The 20,498-nt window shown below is 46.1% G+C and overlaps 1 protein-coding gene across 10 annotated transcripts in view; it reads right to left on the bottom strand.

Annotated features, from left to right (window-relative positions):
* Window positions 1–20,498, bottom strand: part of NOD1 (nucleotide binding oligomerization domain containing 1) — an 83,094-nt gene that overhangs the window by 43,752 nt on the left and 18,844 nt on the right. Inside the window, exon 1 of one of the 10 annotated variants that reach the window (XM_087860947.1) lies at window positions 11,429–13,360. The exons of 8 other annotated variants lie outside the window; for them this stretch is intronic. The gene's annotated coding sequence lies outside the window, so the exon portion shown is untranslated. Of the gene's footprint in view, window positions 1–11,428; window positions 13,361–20,498 lie in introns of those variants that run through there. One more of the 10 variants, XM_045792932.2, reaches the window with a different exon arrangement.

Here is a 20,498-nt window from a genome sequence, read left to right as displayed (position 1 = left end):
CACGGCCTGGGTCCCGGTCAATAATTTGGGCTCTGGACACCCCCGCAACCTCTCCTCATCAGAATGACGAGAAGAAGTCCCCCCCGCCAGCAAAGAAAAGACAATGAGTCTGTGGCCTCTGCCACAGAACTAATGGATATGGATATAACCAAATTATCAGAAATGGAATTCAGAGTAACAATGGTCAAGGTGATGTGTAAACTTAAAAAAAATAACAAAAATGTCAATGAGAATATAGAATCTCTAAGGGCAGAAATGAGAGCGAATCTGGCAGAAATTAAAAATTCTATGAGCCAAATGCAGTCAAAACTAGAGGCTCTGATGGCCAGGGTGAATGAGGCAGAAGAACGAATCAGCAAATTGGAGGATGGGTTAGTAGAAGAAAAAACTAAAATAGAATCTGGACTCAAAAAAATACATGCACAGGAATGTAGGTTACGGGAGATTACTGACTCAATGAAACGTTCCAATATCAGAATCATTGGCATCCCCGAGGGGGTGGAGAAAAACAGAGGTCTAGAAGAGATATTTGAACAAATTGTAGCTGAAAACTTCCCTAATCTAGTGAGGGAAACAAACATTCGTGTTCAAGAGGCAGAGAGGACCCCTCCCAAGCTCAACCATGACAAACCTACGCCACGTCACGTCATAGTGCAATTCGCAAATATTAGATCCAAGGATACAGTATTGAAAGCGGCCAGGGCAAAGAAATTTCTCACGTACCAAGGCAAAGGTATCAGAATTACGTCAGACCTGTCTACACAGACCTGGAATGACAGAAAGGGTTGGGGGGGCATTTTTAAAGCTCTTTCAGAGAAAAACATGCAGCCAAGGATCCTCTATCCAGCAAGGCTGTCATTCAAAATGGATGGAGAAATAAAGACCTTCCAGAATCGCCAGTCATTGACCAATTTCGTAACCACAAAACCAGCCCTACAGGAGATATTAAGGGGGGTTCTATAAAAGTAAAAAGGCCCCAAGAGTGATACAGAACAGAAAGTCACAATCTATAGAAACAAAGACTTTACTGGCAACATGGCATCATTAAAATCATATCTCTCAGTAATCAGTCTCAATGTAAATGGCCTAAATTCTCCCATAAAACGCCACAGGGTTGCAGACTGGATAAAAAGACATGACCCATCCATTTGCTGTCTACAAGAGACTCATTTTGAACCTAAAGATACATTCAGACTGAAAGTAAAGGGATGGAATACCATTTTTCACGCCAATGGACCCCAAAAGAAAGCTGGGGTAGCAATTCTCACATCAGACAGATTGGATTTTAAACTAAAGACTACAGTTAGAGACACAGAAGGGCACTATATTATTCTTAAAGGATGTATCCAACAAGTGGCTATGACAATTATAAATATATATGCCCCCAACAGGGGAGCAGCAAGATACACAAGCCAACTCTTAACCAGAATAAAGAGACATGTAGATAAAAATACATTAATAGTAGGGGACCTCAACACTCCACTATCAGCAATAGACAGAGCACCGGAGCAGAAAACCAACATAGAAACAAGAGCTTTGAATGCCATACTCAACGAGTTGGACCTCATAGATATATATAGAACACTACACCCCAGAACCAAAGAATACTCATTCTATTCTAATGCCCATGGAACATTCTCAAGAATAGACGATGTTCTGGGACACAAAACAGGTCTCAACCGATACCAAAAGACTGAAATTATCCCCTGCATATTCTCAGACCACAACGCTCTGAAATTGGAACTCAACCACAAGGAAAAATTTGGAAGAAACTCAAACACTGGAGACTAAGAACCATCCTGCTCAGGAATGACTAAATAAACCAGGAAATCAAAAATCAATTTAAACAATTTATGGAGGCCAACGAGAATGAAAACACAATGGTCCAAAATCTATGGGATACTGCAAAGGCAATCCTAAGGGGGAAATACATAGCCATCCAAGCCTCACTCAAAAGAATAGAAAAATCTAAAATGCAGTTTTTATATTCTCACCTCAAGAAGCTGGAACAGCAACAGAGGGACAGGCCTAATCCACGCACGAGGAAGCAGTTGACCAAGATTAGAGCAGAAATCAATGAATTAAAAACCAGAAGTACAGTAGAGCAGATCAACAGGACTAGAAGCTGGTTCTTTGAGAGAATTAATAAAATTGACAAACCGCTGGCAAGACTTATCCAAAAGAATAAAGGACCCAAATTAATAAAATTATGAATGAAAAAGGAGAGGTCACGACCAACACCAATGAAATAGGAAGGATTATTAGAAACTTTTATCAACAGCTATATGCCAATAAATTAAGCAATCTGGAAGAGATGGAGGCCTTCCTGGAAACCTATAAACTACCAAGACTGAAACAGGAAGAAATTGATTTTTTAAACAGGCCAATTAATTATGAAGAGATTGAGTCAGTGATAAACAACCTTCCAAAAAACAAAACTTCAGGCCCGGACAGTTTTCCTGGGAAATTCTACCAAACATTCAAAGAAGAAATAGTACCTATTCTCCTAAAGCTATTTCAAAAAATAGAAACAGAAGGAAAGCTACCAAACTCATTCTATGAGGCCAATATTACCTTGATCCCCAAACCAGGCAAAGACCCCATCAAAAAGGAGAATTACAGACCGATTTCCCTAATGAATATGGACACAAAAATCCTCAACAAGATCCTGGCTAATAGAATCCAACAGTACATTAAAAGGATTATCCATCACGATCAAGTGGGATTCATACCTGGGATGCAAGCGTGGTTCAATATTCACAAATCAATCAGCGTGATACATCATATCAACAAGAAAAGACTCAGGAACCATATGATCCTCTCAATCGATGCCGAAAAAGCATTTGACAAAATACAGCATCCTTTCCTGATTAAAACCCTTCAGAGTGTAGGAGTAGAGGGTACATTTCTCAATCTCATAAAAGCCATCTATGAAAAGCCTACAGCAAATATTATTCTCAATGGGGAAAAGCTGGAAGCCTTTCCCTTAAGATCAGGAACACGACAAGAATGCCCACTCTCGCCACTATTATTCAACATAGTACTAGAAGTCCTTGCAACAGCAATCAGACAACAAAAAGGTATCCAAATCGGCAAAGAAGAAGTCAAAATGTCTCTCTTCGCAGATGACATGATACTCTATATGGAAAACCCAAAAGAATCCACACCCAAACTATTAGAAGTTATAGAGCAATTCAGTAATGTGGCGGGATACAAAATCAATGCTCAGAAATCAGTTGCATTTCTATACACGAATAATGAGACTGAAGAAAGAGAAATTAGGGAATCCATCCCATTTACAATAGCACCAAAAACCATACGTTACCTTGGAATTAACTTAACCAGAGACGTAAAGGACCTATATTCTAGAAACTATAAATCACTCTTGAAAGACATTGAGGAAGACACAAAAAGATGGAAAAATATTCCATGCTCATGGATCAGAAGAATTAACATAGTTAAAATGTCCATGCTACCCAGAGCAATCTACACTTTCAATGCTATCCCGATCAAAATACCGATGACATTTTTCAAAGAATTGGAACAAACAGTCCTTAAATTTGTATGGAACCAGAAAAGGCCCCGAATCGCCAAGGAACTGTTGAAAAGGAAAAACAAAGCTGGGGGCATCACAATGCCGGATTTCGAGCTGTGATCACAAAGACAGCATGGTACTGGCACAAAAACAGGCACATAGACCAATGGAACAGAATAGAGAACCCAGAAATGGACCCTCAGCTCTTTGGGCAACTAATCTTTGACAAAGCAGGAAAAAACATCCAGTGGAATAAAGATGGTCTCTTCAATAAGTGGTGCTGGGAAAATTGGGCAGCTACATGCAAAAGAATGAAACTTGACCACTCTCTCACACCATACACAAAGATAAACTCCAAATGGATGAAAGAGCTCACTGTGAGATAGGAATCCATCAAAATCCTAGAGGAGAACATAGGCAGCAACCTATACGGCATCAGCCAAAGCAATCTTTTTCATGACACATCTCCAAAAGCAAGAGAAACAAAAGATAAAATGAACTTGTGGGACTTCAAGATAAAAAGCTTCTGCACAGCCAAGGAATAGTCAAAAAAAAAACTAAGAGGCAGCCCAGGGAATGGGAGAATATATTTGCAAATGATACTACAGATAAAAGACTGGTATCCAAGATCTACAAAGAACTTCTCAAACTCAACACACGAGAAACAAATAAACAAATCAAAAATTAGGCAGAAGATATGAACAGACACTTCTCCAATGAAGACATACAAATGGCTAACAGACACATGAAAAAATGTTCAAAATCATTAGCCATCAGGGAAATTCAAATCAAAACCACACTGAGATACCACCTTATGCCAGTTAGAATGGCAAAAATAGACAAGGCAAGAAACCACAATTGTTGGAGAGGATGTGGAGAAAGGAGATCCCTCCTACATTGTTGGTGGGAATGCAGGTTGGTACAGCCACTCTGGAAAACAGTGTGGAGGTCCCTTAAAAAGTTAAAAATTGAGCCACCCTATGACCCAGCCATTGCACTACTGGGTGTTTACCCCAAAGATAGAGACGTAGTGAAGAGAAGAGCCATGTGCACCCCAATGTTCATAGCAGCATTGTCTACAGTAGCCAAAGCGTGGAAGGAACCGAGATGCCCTTCAACAGATGACTGGATTAAGAAGTTGTGGTCCATATATACAATGGAATATTACTCAGCCATCAAAAAGAACAAATTCTCAACATTTGCTACAACATGGACGGCACTGGAGGAGATAATGCTAAGTGAAATAAGTCAAGCAGAGAAAGACAACTATCATATGATTTCTCTCATCTATGGAACATAAGAACTAGGAAGATCGGTAGGAGAAGAAAGGGATAAAGAAAGGGGGGGTAATCAGAAGGGGAATGAAGCATGAGAGACTATGGACTCTGAGAAACAAACTGAGGGCCTCAGATGGGAGAGGGGTGGGGGAATGGGATAGACTGGTGATGGGTAGTAAGGAGGGCACGTATTGCATGGTGCACTGGGTGTTGTACGCAAGTAATGAAGCATCGAGCTCTACATCAGAAACCAGGGATGTACTGTACGGTGACTAACATATAATAAAAATACATTAAAATAAAAAATAAAAATAAAATAAAAAACTGCACAGAGAAAATAAATAAATACATAAATAAATAAATAAAAGACTGATGCCAGGAAGGACTCTGAACTGGCTCTTCAGATTGGTTTCTCAGAAAGTCAGTGAGGCAGGTAAAGAGGAGAGATCACGGACAGTTCTGTGAACTCAGAAAGGAAATAAGTATGGGACCCACTGGTTTATAGTCAGCGTACAATTCCTTTCAATGACTAGATAAATTCAAGCTTTGCACGCTGGAAAAGACTAAAAATAAGAACGATTTTTTGTCAAAGCATTTTTGTCAAAAATGCTATTGATAGTACAGTGAGACAGGGACTTCCGTACACTGTGGGCAGGGATGTATCCTGGTGGAGACCATCTGGGAACTCATTTCAGAGTATGTATCAAGAGCCTGTGAAAAGTTCAATTTAGTAACTTCCCATCCTAGAAACCTGCCTCCTGAAAAGATTCAGAGGTTCTGACAATTTTGTGTTTGGTTTTTCTTAAACAAGTTTCTTCTAGTTCTAGCTGTGATACAGTAGCTTGGGACTTCCACAGAGGCCAACTGTAGGTGATCAAAAAATTGTAGATCACAGTCACCGGAGCATATCACTCTTAATCTCGGGGTTGTGGGTTCAAGTCCCACGTTGGGGATAGAGCTTACTTAAAAAAACAAAACAAAGTCATACTTTTGCCTAGTATCAGAAAGTGCTTTGCCTTAGAACACTTTAAGTCCATTTATTCATGGACTAACTGTAGATCAAAAAATTGGGGTACATTCATACAGTAGAGCACTATTCAGTAATATGAATGAAATGCTCCATGAATATCACAGATATTATGCTGCATAAGAGAAACCAGACTCCAAAGAGTACATGATATGTGATTCCATTAATATAAGTCTAGAAATCTGACCCTGAAATCAGAGCAGTGGTTTCCTAGGGTAGAGGGGTCGGAAGACAGGAGAAACTGACTGCATAGAGAAACAAGGGAAATTTCTGGGAGATGGAAATACCCTTTATCTTGACTGAAGTGCTATATATAGGTCACATATATGTGTGTATGTATATAGAGAGGGGTTTGCAGGTAGAAGAAAAATCATCCTAAGACAAAAACAAAAGGAGAGAAACAAAGTTTAATGTGAGTAAATAGAAATGTGTATTGACTGAACAAAATAATACTAATATCTTGTGGAGTCTAAAATATACACAGAATTAGCATGTGTAATAGTAATATCACAAAACGTGGAGGGGAATAAATGGACTTAAAGTGTTCTAAGGCAAAGCACTTTCTGATACTAGGCAAAAGTATGACTTTGTTTTGTTTTTTTAAGTAAGCTCTATCCCCAACGTGGGACTTGAACCCACGACCCCAAGATTAAGAGTCATATGCTCCGGTGACTGAGCCAGCTGGTTGCCCCAGTATTACTTCGTTTTAGACAGTAATAATTCAAAGATCAAATTATTATAAGATAACCACTAAAAAAAAATAGTAAAATACATACAAGACAATAGAAGGAGGAAATGGAATAATAAATACACTTAATTCTAAAAGAAGACAGAGAGATAAAAAGGTAAAAAAAAAACAAAAAACCAGCCAAGACGAACAGAAACCAGACAACAGATACAAATCCAAATGTATTAATAATCCCATTACATGTAAATGCCCTAAATACACCAATTACAAAACTTAGTTTGGCAGACTTTTTTTTTTTTAAGATTTTATTTATTTGACAGATAGCCAGCAAGAGAGGGAACACATGCAGGGGGAGTGGGAGAGGAAGAAGCAGGCTTCCAGCAGAGGAGCCTGATGTGGGGCCCGATCCGAGAACTCTGGGATCACGCCCTGAGCCGAAGACAGACGCTTAACGACTGAGCCACCCAGGTGCCCCTAGTTTGGCAGACTTGATAGAAAAAAACTACATGCCGCCTAAAGAGACACATCTTAAATGATGGGGTTTAATTAATTGATTCATTGATTTCCCCAAATAGGAAGAGAAATACGAGGTATACCCTCACCAAAAAAGAGCTGGCATAGCTGTATTAAATATAAAGAATTTAAGGGAAGAAATGTTACTAGAGATAGAAAAACATTTCAGAATGATAAAATGATCAATTCTAAAGGATGATACAAATATTTTAATTTGTATGCACCTAGTAACATTTTCAAAGTAATAAAGCAAAAATTGACAATCATAAGAGAACTAGACAAATCCACAATCACAAGGGGGGACTTTAATACATGCCTCAGAGTAACTGAGAGAACAAAAAGAACAAAAAATTAGCAAACAGTAAGAATATGGGGAATCTGAACAGAATAACAAGTCTCCTGACTGACCTCTGTAGAACATACACCAACAGCAACAGAATGCCCAGCATTTTAAGTGCACGTGTAGTATTAGTCAAAATTGACATAAAGCAAGTTCTTAACACATTTTTTTTTAAAGATTTTATTCATTTATTTGAGAGACAGCTAGCATGAGCGGGGGTAGGGGCAGAGGGAGAGGGAGAAACAGACTCCCTGCTGAGCAGGAAGCCCAACACCAAGGGCTCCATCTTAGGACCCTGAGATCATGACCTGAGTAGAAGGCAGATGCTTAACCGACTAAGCCAACCAGGCGCCCGGCAAGTTTTTAACACATCTTAAAGGACTGAAATCATTCAGAATATATTCTCTGACCATAGTGGAATCAAGCTAGAAATCAAAAATAAGAAGATACCTAGAAAATCCCCAAACAACTGGTCAAAGAAGAAATAGAAATTAGAAAATATTTTGGGGGCGCCTGGGCGGCACAGCGGTTAAGCGTCTGCCTTCGGCTCAGGGCATGATCCCAGCGTTCTGGGATCGAGCCCCACATCAGGCTCCTCCACTATGAGCCTGCTTCTTCCTCTCCCACTCCCCCTGCTTGTGTTCCCTCTCTCGCTGGCTGTCTCTATCTCTGTCAAATAAATAAATAAAATCTTAAAAAAAAAAAAAAAAAGAAAAAATATTTTGAACTGTATGATAATGAAAATGCAACATATCAACATTTGTGGGATACAATTAAAGAAGTCACAGAAATTTATAGACTTATTTGCATATATTAGAAAAGAAAAACATGGGTGTCCGGCTGGCTCAGTCAGTTAAGGGTCTGCCTTCTGCTCAGGTCGTGATCCCAGGGTCCTGGAATCGAGACCCGCATGGGGCTCCATGCTCAGCGGGGAGCCTGCTTCTCCCTCTGCCTGCTGCTCCCCCTGCTTGTGCCCCTCCTTGTGCTGTCTCTCACTATGTCTCTCTCAAATAATAAGTAAAATCTTTAAGGAAAAAAAAAGAAAAAAGAAAAACATGGGTGTCTGGGTGGCTCAATCGGTTAAGGGTCTGACTCTTGATTTCCGCTCAGGTCATGATCTCAGGGTTGTGAGATGGAGCCCTGCATCTGTCCCCACACCTAGCGTGGAGATTCTCTCCCTAAGATTCTCTCTACCTAAGATTCTCTCTCTCCCTCTTCCCCTCCCCCATCCCTGGTCTCCACCCCCCCCCAAAAAGGGAAAAACAAAAATTCTCTCAACAAAGTGGGTTTAGAGGGAACATATGTCAACATAATAAAGGCCACACATCAAAACCCTGCAGCCAACATATTCTGTGATGCAAAACTGAGAGCTTTTCCTCGAAGATCAGGAATTTATTTAGAACAACGAGCATATGGTCAATGCAGGTCCCTGGGTTCTCTGGCTGCCACCACACTCTCTTCACCGGCCAGCTGCCAGCAGAAGCTGGAGGGCGAGTAGGTGAGGAGTAGTGCGAAGCCACACCTTCCAGAGAGCTCTGCTGAAGGCAGCCTTGCTGCAAACGGGTCAGCAGCCCCCCTCCCCCGGGCTGAAGAGCAGAGTGAGGGTAAGCAGGCCGGCCGGGAGCAGAGACCTCAGGGTCATTCCTTTGTTCATTTACACTCCTTGTGCATAAAGGCCACTGTCGCCCTGCCATGGGGGGGGGCTCACAGATAAGAGAGACAGCCTAATCAACAGATACCTGGCAGACCACCAAAGGCAAGGAAAACAAAATAACTGAAGAATGGAGGAAACAACGCGAAGACTTCTGCCTGAGGTGGACTTGGAAGCCCAGAACGGAGGGAGGTCTTCATTAGCCAGAAGTCTGGGGAAGGCAGGTGAGGCGGGGGGGGGGGGGGGGGGTTAGTGGGGCGCTGTGGCTCACCCACGGTCAGAATGCATGCGACGAAGTCACAGGGACAGATCGGGGAAAGGATTCACTTAGAAAGGAGTCCTCCCTGGGGACGGAGCAGCCGGGACTCCTGTGCAGACACTGACTGACTCCTGTTCCCCTTTCAGTCCCGGAATCTCGGGGAGGCCCTTCCCCTCACACTCAGTTTCACTTTCTAAAGAGGGTTTTGCCCAGTGCTGCTGCTTTCTTCCCTCTCTACTATCCCCAGGGACCCTGAGAGTAAATGTGCGTGCTTTGTGACTGAGATGCTAAGATAAAAAGCACTTTCTAAGGATGTTCATCTCCATAGATGTTCCTTTTTATAATAACTTTCCCCAAGTATAAAAGCAATTTATCTGCTCACTGTGGAAGCTCTGGGAAATGCACACCAAAAAAAAAAAAAATTAGAGAAAAAGCCAAATCACCCGCACCACGGTTACCATTCTGGAGTATTCCCTTTCTGCTTTGCTCTGCGTGCAGTTATGCCTACACTGATCTTTGCTTGCTGGCATCACACTACATACATCTGCTGCACCTTTACCACGATCTTGTGTTGCCAGGGAACCACCTTCTCTTTCGAGCCACAGAAGCTAGTTTCTGACAGATGCTTTACTTCCTGGGTTTCTATTTTATAAAGAAAAGCAAGAGCCACCTACCACTCTGATCTTTTAAAGCCCCGTAACTGAGACATTCCACGTGCCAAACTAGAGGATCAAAGACGACACCTAGGAGTCACACCTGCCCCCGCTCGGCCGGCCTGCCTGCCTGAACCACCTCAGCAAATCCAGACGCTCCCATCTGCGGCCAGTCGGCAGGACAACCTGCTATCACCGATGGGCCCCATGGAAGGGCCACAGGGGACCAGGTGGGGGAGGGGCACTGGGAAGACTCCAGGATGCCGGCCTCCTGTGTCCTTCTCCAGAGGTCCGGGGTCAAGCCCTGTGCTGTGTGGTAGCCCCAGCAGGACACAGAAAGACCCTCACTGAGTAAGCCCTTTACTAGGGGCCCAGCATCCGGCTCCTGCTTTCCACTCCCCAGGAGAGGGACAGTAACACAGGGCTAGATGTAGTCTCTGGAGCCAGCCAGGCTGAGGGGCCCACCACTCATTAGCAAGTTAGCCAGCCTCTCTGTGCCTCGGTTTCCTCACAGGGACAGTCCCCGCCTCAAAGTGTTGCTGTAAGGACCAAGTTCCTATTCGAAGTGCCTAGACCAGGCATCGAGTAAATACTCAGTAATGATCACCTGATTTAATCTTCTCTATTATTTGACTCAATTCTCAGGACAACACTAGGTGGCAGAGAGGCCATGGTTACCGCCGACTTACAAATGAGGAAACTGAGGCACACGAGGTTAACTGTCTTCCCAAAGTCACAGAGTTTATAATCCGGCAGGACAGATGGACAGAACAAGAGGTTTCAAGTGCGGTGAGCACACCAAATGAGAAATGAGGCCACAGCGCCAGCCTGCAGCTCCCCGCAGGGCTTCCCTCCACCCCGCTGGAGCCTCTGCGGCCGCGGGTGACCAGGACAAGTGCTTCGAGCCCCGGTCCCCTAGGAGTTGGAATGTGAGACACACAGAGTCCCAATAACCCCAGCACACAAGTGCTCGGTCAAGGCTGCCCACTGCTGAGGGACACAGTCTCCCCGGCCACCCAGGGGTGCCACCCCCTATCCTGTGCATCTTTATGATAAACCCCTCTGAACAGAGAGAGGCTCAGTGTTGTCTCTGAGACGGTGAGTTAGATGCTGGCAAACACGTCCGCTCAGCAGCAGCTTTGCTCTGTGCAGAATCACCCGGCAAAGCCAGGGTGCAGAGCTCACCCGGCCCAGTATTCCTATGAATGTCAACTCCCAGGATGAGTAGGACAGAATTTGGCTTCCAGAAACCTCAAGAAAATCATTTCCCGTCATCTACACGGGCCTCATGATTTCACTCTTTTCTTAGACGCCCAGTTACTGGGAATCCTCTTTCACTCTGGGCCTGAAAGAAAGAGATTTCAGAACAAATGACACAGCTTTCCACAAACTGGTGTTGCAATAGCAAATAAGATCCCTAAGGGATCTGAGGCCTGTTGCTTCAAACATTCTTTAACAACGCAGCAGAGGCAAACTTAGACTTACAACCCCGAGTGTTCTCAACGGCGAGCTCTGCAGTCAGGCCATTCTGCAAGCATTTCTGCCTCGGACACTTTCCACACGGAGACGGGAAACAAACACGAACAAACCAAAGTCAGCTTTGCCGGCGTCAGGTGCTGTGGAATCTGGCCAGCGCTCTGAGCCTCTGCACCCATGCTGACCCCGTCGCCACCTGCCACGGCCCTCCCCTGGCCCCCTGCTGCCAAGTTCTGCTCATGTCTCAAAATGTGAGTTCCAAACAGGCTGCTGCTCTCTGGAAACGTGGGAGGCCACAGGGGAAGAAAATACATAGGGAGGATCAGCATATGGGATAGGATTTCATTGACTGTGGGACAGTTTCACAGACTTTCCTCCTGCTTCCTTGCAAAATAACACAGTGATAGAAGTAGGTGGCTCATTAAATAGTTTGGACTCGTTCAGTGCCTGGCTGGTTCATTCGGCGGAGCGCGCGACTCCTGATCTCGGAGTTGTGAGTTCAAGCCCCATGTTGGGTGTAGAGATTAATTAAGAAAAATCTTTTAGGGGCACCTGGGTTGTTCGGTCAGTTAAGCGTCTGCCTTCGGCTCAGGTCATGATTCCAGGGTCCTGGGATCGAGCCCCACATCAAGAGCCCTGCTCAGCAGAGAACCTGCCTCTTCCTCTCCCTTTCCCTGTGCCCCTCCCCTGCTTGTGTTTCCTTCTCGCTTTCTTTCTCACAAAAATAAAATAAAATCTTAAAATAAAAAATAAATAAATAAAATCTTTAAAAAAACAGTTTGGACTCTCTTCCTGGGTACAAGGTAGGGTTACACTTCCCTCCCCCCTTGAAGTCACTTGCTTTGACTCATAAAATGTGAACGGAAGTGGAAGGAGTTACTCTGGGTAGGAAGCTCTCAGTCTCGTCCCCACGGGTGTCAATGTGCAACTGCTCTTCCTCTGGCGCTCTGACCAGCTCCTTCAAGATGGCGGCTGCTCCATCCGCCTGGGCCCACAAGTCACAGCAGTGAGGACCGCCTCCTGCCAGGTTGTGATGGGCACAGTACAAGCAAGACACAGACCTCTGTTGTCTGAGCTGCTGAGATTTGGGGATTATCTGTAACCTAGCCCAGCCTGACAGATACCATGCTTTTGGGCAAGAAAAGCATTCAGCACATTAGGAAACTGAGGCCCAGAGGGGTGAAGTGCATCGTCACAGGCCAGACAGCTGGCTGGAGGCGGAACAGGAGGCACATCACAGCCCTCGCCCTTCCTTCTCAAGACAGCCGTTTCTCTAAGGCACGACCCCATGACATTAAAGGACCACCTGTAGTAATGACAAGCCGCTACAACTGTTCTTCAGGTACCATAAAATTGACTATTTGTTGAGACAAGAGGTAAGTTAAAATAAAACACCATTCTCCGCTTACCTCTCGCTTACAGTCACCTATGAAAAAAATACTAACATCTTAAACAGGGAAAAAGGCACACAAGGAAGTCACGCATACTACTGATTGGGGCTGAGGCGGCCGCATCTGCGGTGGCCCCACATCGTGTCATTTCACCCAGTTACTTGTCCCAGAACCACTGCACCACGGCCCCGGCCACCATCACCACGACTGTCAGGATGGTCGGGTACGAGCCACCATCAGAGATGAAAAAGAACGTTACGGAGCTATATGTACTGACACAGAAAGATCTTCAAGACATAGCATCACCTGAAAAGCTCAAGTTGCTGAAAGAAATACAGAGGGTAACATTTATAGAACTTGCCCATTTCGCCAGTCCTAGAAACACACAAAACACTATATATTTTCTACAAGCATACATGTATAAACATAAATGCAAAGAAGAATCTCTGGGAGACGATACACTCTGAGAATAGCGATTACTTCTGGACAGGCAAGGAGAGCACCAGGATTGCGTAGTACTTTCATTTGCAATGTTTTAACTTCTCAGAAAAAGAATACGTACTTGCATAAAGTTACTTTAGAGTTGTTTTTTTTTTTTTAAGATTTACTTATTTATTTTAGAGAGAGAGAAAGAGAGAATGTGCATGCATGGGGCAGGGAGGGGCAGACCTAGAAAGAGAGAGAGAAACCCAAGACGACTCCTAGCTGAACATGGGGCTCGATCCCATGACCCTGAGATCATGACCTGAGCTGAAACCAAGAGTCAGATGCTTAACTGACTCAGCCACCCAGGAGCCCCACTTTGGAGCCTTTTTAATCTTCAGGGCATCTCAGGACATTTTGAGACAGGTCAGTGAAACATTCTCCGCAACATTTTGTCCTAAGGAACTTTGACTTTCAACTCAAAACCCCATCCCCCCAGACAAAAAGGCCCCGTCCCCATTAAACGAAATGACAGTTCATTGAAACCAAACAAACTCAAATAGGGTGCTACGACTCTTTCTGCGCACCTGTGAATAAACAAAATGCTCCTTCTGGTCTGACGAAATATCACAGTCAAGCTGACAGGTGTGTGGGTGGGAAGAGTTTTATTTTGTCTTCAGTTTAGTAGGAGGCTGTCCACTCATGGTATTGCCAGTAAGTCTGGTTTGAAAGAAGGCATCTGAAGTGAAAACATCAATCTTCACACAAAAATTACTCACACAAAAATTACAGAGCAAAAACACCAACAAAACTGACTTTCAGGTAGGTGGTTTTCAATTTTAGGACCTCGAGCAATGCCTTACGGAAGAAATGCTCCATGATTACTAAATACTTCATTTCCCTTTACGTTTCCCCTTCCTCTCATGTAGCACAAAGCTCTGCAGTTTAAAGCAATATCGGCTCAACTGCCTTTTTTTTTTTTTAAGATTTTATTTATTTATTCGACAGAGATAGAGACAGCCAGCGAGAGAGGGAACACAAGCAGGGGGAGTGGGAGAGGAAGAAGCAGGCTCCCAGCAGAGGAGCCCGATGTGGGGCTCGATCCCATAACGCCAGGATCACGCCCTGAGCCGAAGGCAGACGCTTAACCACTATGCCACCCAGGCGCCCCTCAACTGCCTTCTATGGAACGTTCTGAGCCTGAGTGATGTTTTCATTTTGATGGATGAGGCCAAAAGGACCTCATATTTTTCCACCCAATATCTGCTCCCCACCCAAAAGGTACCATTACCAATGAAACCGTTTTAGATTCTTTGCTCTTTCCGACACGAAGGTCTAACCGGCAAACACCATCTCTGGCAAAGCCCCAGGCTGCCATACACAATATGGGTTTCTAAAACACACTCACTGCCACGGACCTGGAGGACAGAAATCGATCACCGGTATCAGATAATAGGCAACTGGTAGTTACTTATTGAATGAAGATTTAAGATGAGTTCAATAAAGCCACCATGCCCCACCTACTTCAGAGATAGTACCCGGATTGTAAAACGCCAGTTCAAATGGACCCCGCCAGCCTAATGGTTACACCCCAGCAACACTTGAACCCACACACCCATGAGCATTGAGGGCTGTAGCTGGAATCTCCTCAAGGAAATCTCTCCTCTCTTGAGTAAGATTCATTTTGACTATGACCCATAGCCTCCTCAGACCAGTTTTAAAAGGCTGAAGATCATTATACTGTGTGTGTTGACTTGAAGCACCGGGATACTCAAGGTATCCAACAAGGTGGACTAACCCATCCCAACGGCGAGCTCACAGAACGCGAATGCCCGGCCTACTTCCACACCATCTCGGTAGAACCGTGCCGAGAACACACACAACGGGTCAACTCAAATTGGCTCCCACTTTCCCTGCTGCATGATCCACAAAAACATTAGTTCGATTACGCTCCCAGGCTTCTGACAGGAGATAAATACAAGCCGCCGTTCTGTAATGGGTCTACATCCCCATCTCACGCTCGCGTGCTCTCTCTCTGTTGTTGTCTTTTCATTTTTCTTCTTTGTTTTTAATTTCTTATCCTGGAAAACAAGCCCACTCCTGCATGCCTCTGTCATACCAGAAAACCGCGGACAGTTCCCTCTGGAGAAAACGCAGCAGATGGCTGAGGCCACAATGATTATTTGAAGCTTTCGAGCTCCATTAACACTCATTTACTTTAAGGATCTGAAAGCCCTTAATCCCTCAGAATTTCAAAGCAGATACAGAAGTCAGTCAGTCAGTCAGTCTCTCATAATCTCCCGTCTCTTCCCCCCTCTCCCCCTCTCTCCCCTTCCCCCTCCTTCCATCTAGCTCTGTTTCTATCTTCCTTTCTTGTGAAAGCGCCCCAGGACTCCAGATACGGACGCAGCCATGCCTTCAGCCGCCAGGACCTTCTGGGAAGTCAAGTGTCTGACTCCACGTCCCTCACAGTCAAACCTTCTGGTCAAGAAACCCTGTGGACAATGCAGGCCGAGCCAGCCCCTCCCTTCTCTGCCGGAACCATGGACTTCCGGAGTGGAACAGAATGTCGTTCAATGCCCCCATTTTAGAGGTGAGGAAACTGAGGCCCAGGGCAGAGTGGATCCCCCAGAACCAGAACCCAGATCTCCTGGCACTGAGGCAGATGCTTCTGGTTAGAAGAGCTGCCTGGGCGGTGGCAGCACATGCCCCACCCCCACTCCCCAGCAGGGGCTGACACCTGTCCGATTGGGGACGGGTGGGGCCCCCTCGCCCTCTTCGTCCCCACAGCCCGGCTCTCCCGGCTGGGAACTCCCACAGGACTTTATTCCCATTTCTCTCAGAGGACAGGTACTTCACCTTTTGCTTTCCTGACTTCTCCCTTCACATTGATTGATGGTGGCAGTGAAGGGCCAAGCCTCGAAACCCAGCTGATCTGATGCCAACCACTAGCTCCGTGAGTTGGACAAACGACACCGTGCCACCCTTCTGCGCGTCAGGGCTCTTACCTGTCAAACGCAGGTAAGAATTGCGCCTGCCTCCTAAGACCGCTGGGAGGGTTCAAGGAGTGAATATACACACAGTGTTTGGAATAGCACTGGCCGCCCTGTAGGCACGTATCAGAGTCAAGAAGGGAGACTAGGCTAGGACTTCAGCCTGGTTCATCCTCAAGGCGCAGTATTTGACTCTGAAGGATGGTGTCTCTCTGGTGTCACCCTCTCTCTAGAACATAGAGGCTGCTAGATAAAAAACTTCATTAGCATGCGCTGAACGGATACGTGGATTCCCCGAGTTAACTCACTCACTTAGGGAGGTCACCTGCTAAGTGCATTAGTGGATAAATGCAGATTCGCAGGCACCAGTACTCGCGATTGCTCGAAGGCATTTATATTAGCTGCTGCCTTAAGTTCAACCAGAGCTCAGCTCTCCACTTCCAGGGCACTGTCTCTGCACGCTCTCGGCACAAAATCACCTATGCTTTGTGACAATGCCCCCGCGATGTCTTAGGGGGCTGATGTGAGACTGTTGATTGTTATTTTCCTGGTGTTATCCAGGCTTTGAAACACAAAGTTCCCAAACCACCCTGCTTGGTATTCATTCCGAGGGGCCAGTGAACAGAAATATCTCAATAAAGAAAGCCAACAGAAGACAACAGAGCCTTGAACCCGAGACCCGGATCTGGAACTCTGTAAGTGGGTTCAAGTACTTAGGCGGGAGAAAGCGTCAGGTCCGGAAGCCCCAGGACATCTGGAGATGGCATTCAGAACGAATACACAAAGTGTCTGGGGCTTCTCAAAGGAAAGGCACTCCTTAAGAACAGAATATGTCAGTCACCTCAGAGGCTTGAGTTGCAACTTGACCCTGAGTAAATAAACACTGGTGACTGCCGGCCAAGACACTTAGCTGGAGACTCTTACATTCATCCCACTTGATCATGCCGCCACAGTCAGAACCGCCTGGGACACAAATCTATCACAGAGCCCGGCCGCAGGGTATCTGGGATGTGTGTAGTGTGGCCCTGTGGGGTGCTGAGAGGTTGAGAAGATGCCAAGTTCCCCCCACGAGGCAGCAACACCCCGGCCTGGGCCCTCCAGAGTCCTCACCCAGTGTGTCCTATCTTAGGGAGCACACCCACCCACCAGCCAAAATACACCTGCCCTGCCATGGCCTCTCACTCTGGGACCTACAATGTCACAGGAGTAGGGAGAAAGGGGGCAGTGCAGATCTCCCCAGAGCAAGCTGGCATGCCATGTGAGGTCTTGGCCCCTTCTGGTTTGCAGGCTTTTTCTGTGACCTAAAAGCTCCAAATAAAGAGCTTCCTTTTTTCCAAACTCTGTGCCTTTTAAGTGTATGCAATTTCCCCAGTTAACGAACATGGTGGAGAAAGTACCTCTTTGAGGGCTTTTGGGCGAAAGCCAGCGAGAGAGCAGACTAGCATGGAAGACGGTCCCATGCCCCTGCCCTTGGCCGGGGGACGGGATTCCCCGCATTTTGCACCTGCAGACACGGATGCTCTGACAACCACACTCCCAACGTGCCTCTGCTCTTCGGTTTCCAAGGAGCCAGGAAGGACTGGAATCCCCCGCCGCCTTCCACGGAGGCTCCTGCTGAAGGATGCTGGCTTCCAGGAGGCCCACATGCACTTACACACCTACCCCGGAGAACCACAGAGCCGGTGCCCCGATTCCTGGCTCTGCCCTCTTTTACTTTATTCTGAGCCTCAGTTGGCTCATCTAGAAATTGAAAACCATAATTTCTGTCTCCAGAATTGCCTCACATATCAAGACAAGGTTTATAAAGCTTAACGAATAGGGGTCGCTAATTATCTTTTTCTTGTAGATTACAAACAGAAAAGGTCGGGGAGGAAGGAGCTCCTCCAGGCCTCCCATTGCCTTTTAGAATAAAATTCCAAATCCGTTCCAGCCCAGGAGGCTCTGCTTGGCCTGAGTTTGGTTCATTCTTTAGCTCTCTCTGCACATTCCCCAACACACCCAATGCTTTCCCACCTCTGAGCCTTCAAACAGGCTGTTCCCTGTGTCCAGCATGCTTGGACTCCTTTCCATCCCGAGTCCTAGTCAAAAAGACTCGTTCTTGAAAAGGCGTATCCCAGACTTCCTGAATCCTAGTCTAGCTCTGATATCCTGTCTCCGGACATTCTATTGTTTCCACTTAAACACTTAGCCCAGGTCAGAACTGCGTACTGGTGTGTCCCACCCCTTCCTCCTTCGCTAGCCTGTGAACTCCCTTCCGCCAGGCGCTGGGTATCTTCCATTCACTGCTGTAGCCCAAATAATTTCATGGACTCCTGGCACTGGCAAGGTCTTCTGATAATATTTGTTGAATTAATGTGAAGAATGGAAGGCCCCGTGAGCCAAGAGGAACCAGGAGCTACAAAGAGCTTTCTAACAGCCCTCGACACCAGGCTGGGGAGCCAGCAAAGCACTTCACACCCAGGGGAAAGCCCGAAAAACACTTGCCACCTCATTCTCTGAAAGGCGTAAACATCCACAATCCACTCGATGGAGATTCTGATTATCTGGGCCAGGGCTCCACTGGCTCACGCCTCTTGGAAGACTGCCAGATTCCCCAAAGAGGCAAAAGCTACTGAGTTGTACAGAAGAGGGAAGAGGAGTAAGAAACTTCTGAAAAGGCAATCTACTTGGGAACGGGCCCTGCACTTTTGAGGGCATGTTCTTTAAATACTGTTGTGTCCCCGAGCCCCCATCTGGAACTTCCAGGCCTGGTTTCTGTCGCCCCAAGTACCCCACACCCCTGTCTGGGGGAAGATAGGTTTACTACACCCAGCTAACAACCTCAGTGCACGGAGATGACATCTTTATCAAAATAAACACTATAACCCACTCTGAGAACAGTAGTCCAGGTGAACGGCAGGGCTCCCCCAGCCCCACCACACCCAGTGGGTATCAGCTCGGCCAGTGGAAGCGCCCGCTGAGACTTAAAAGCTGCAAATCTGGGGTGGGGGAGGAGTCCCACTTTCCCTTCATAAGCAGACGATTCTTTGGAAGTTGGGGCCCTGTGTGAGAAATAGAGCTCCTCGATTACAAGGAGGCAGGCATGGGGACGTGGAGGAGGTGAGCAGAGGGAGGGGCGCTTGTGGAGTTCTGCTTCGGGGGGCCGGGGGCCTGGTAACAGGGTTCGGCTTCAAACCCCAGGTGCGGCGTTTACTATCTGTGGACTCTGAGCTAGTTATTCCATCTCACTGAGCCGTAGCTGTCGCGTCTGTAAAATGAGGGAAATGAGAAGCGCCGGGGTGGCTCGGTCGATAAGCGTCTGCCTTCGGCTCAGGGCGTGATCCCAGAGTCCTGGGATCGAGCCCTGCATCGGGCTCCCTGCTCCACTGGGAGCCTGCTTCTTCCTCTCCCACTCCCCCTGCTTGTGTTCCCTCTCTCGCTGGCTGTCTCTCTGTCAAATAAATAAAATCTGAAAAAAAAAAAAAATGGGGGCAATGACAACTAGCCCGGAGGCTTGTTGGATCAGGGTTGCACACGGTAAATCTCCGTGTCTGCTCTTACTTAGGGTCTACCAGATCAGGGGCATCGTCAACTCATCAAGCCTCCAAGCACTCCTTCCACACAGGTAGAGGTATCCCCATTTTACAGATACAAACACCGAGGCTCAGGAGTGTTAGGTACCTTACCCAAAGCCACACAGCTCAGACAGGGCAACCCCAGCACTCCAACCCCAGCAATCTTCATCACCATCATCATCATAACGACCATTGCCTGAAAGCCAGGTGGTGGGCTGAGCACTTTACATCAATTACCTCATCCAGTACTCAAAGCCACTCTGTAAAGAAGGAACGCTTATCGCTATCTGACAAAGGGGGACACAGGGGCCACTCTGTAAAGAAGGGACGCCTATCGCTATCTGACAAAGGGGGACACAGGGGCCACTCTGTAAAGAAGGAACGCCTATCGCTATCTGACAAAGGGGGACACAGGGTTGGAGAGGTTGAGTGTCTTGGCTGAGGTCACACAGTTAAGGAACAAAGCAGGGGCTTGAGCTCAGTTCTGACCCCCAAATCATAGTCTTTTCCGCTTCAGTCCTGCCTGTCTGGATTTGTTATAGACCTTACGTCTCTCCTTGAAACCATTGACGTGCCCGAATTCCTATTAAGCATTTATTCCTTGATAAATGGGGTCCATGAGTGACTCCATTCCAATGAAAGAGCCCACTGTCATGAACTGTTCGAAGTAAGGATATCCCCAAAGAAAAGCCTAGCTTTCCACCAAGTTCCTTCTAGA

This window comes from Ursus americanus, chromosome 3 (assembly GCF_024610735.1).
Source record: "Ursus americanus isolate L20-20 chromosome 3, mUrsAme1.1.p, whole genome shotgun sequence".
NCBI classification, from domain to species: domain Eukaryota; kingdom Metazoa; phylum Chordata; class Mammalia; order Carnivora; family Ursidae; genus Ursus; species Ursus americanus.
The sequence above is the reverse complement of the archived record's forward strand: the minus strand, read 5'-3'. Positions and strand labels throughout refer to the sequence as shown.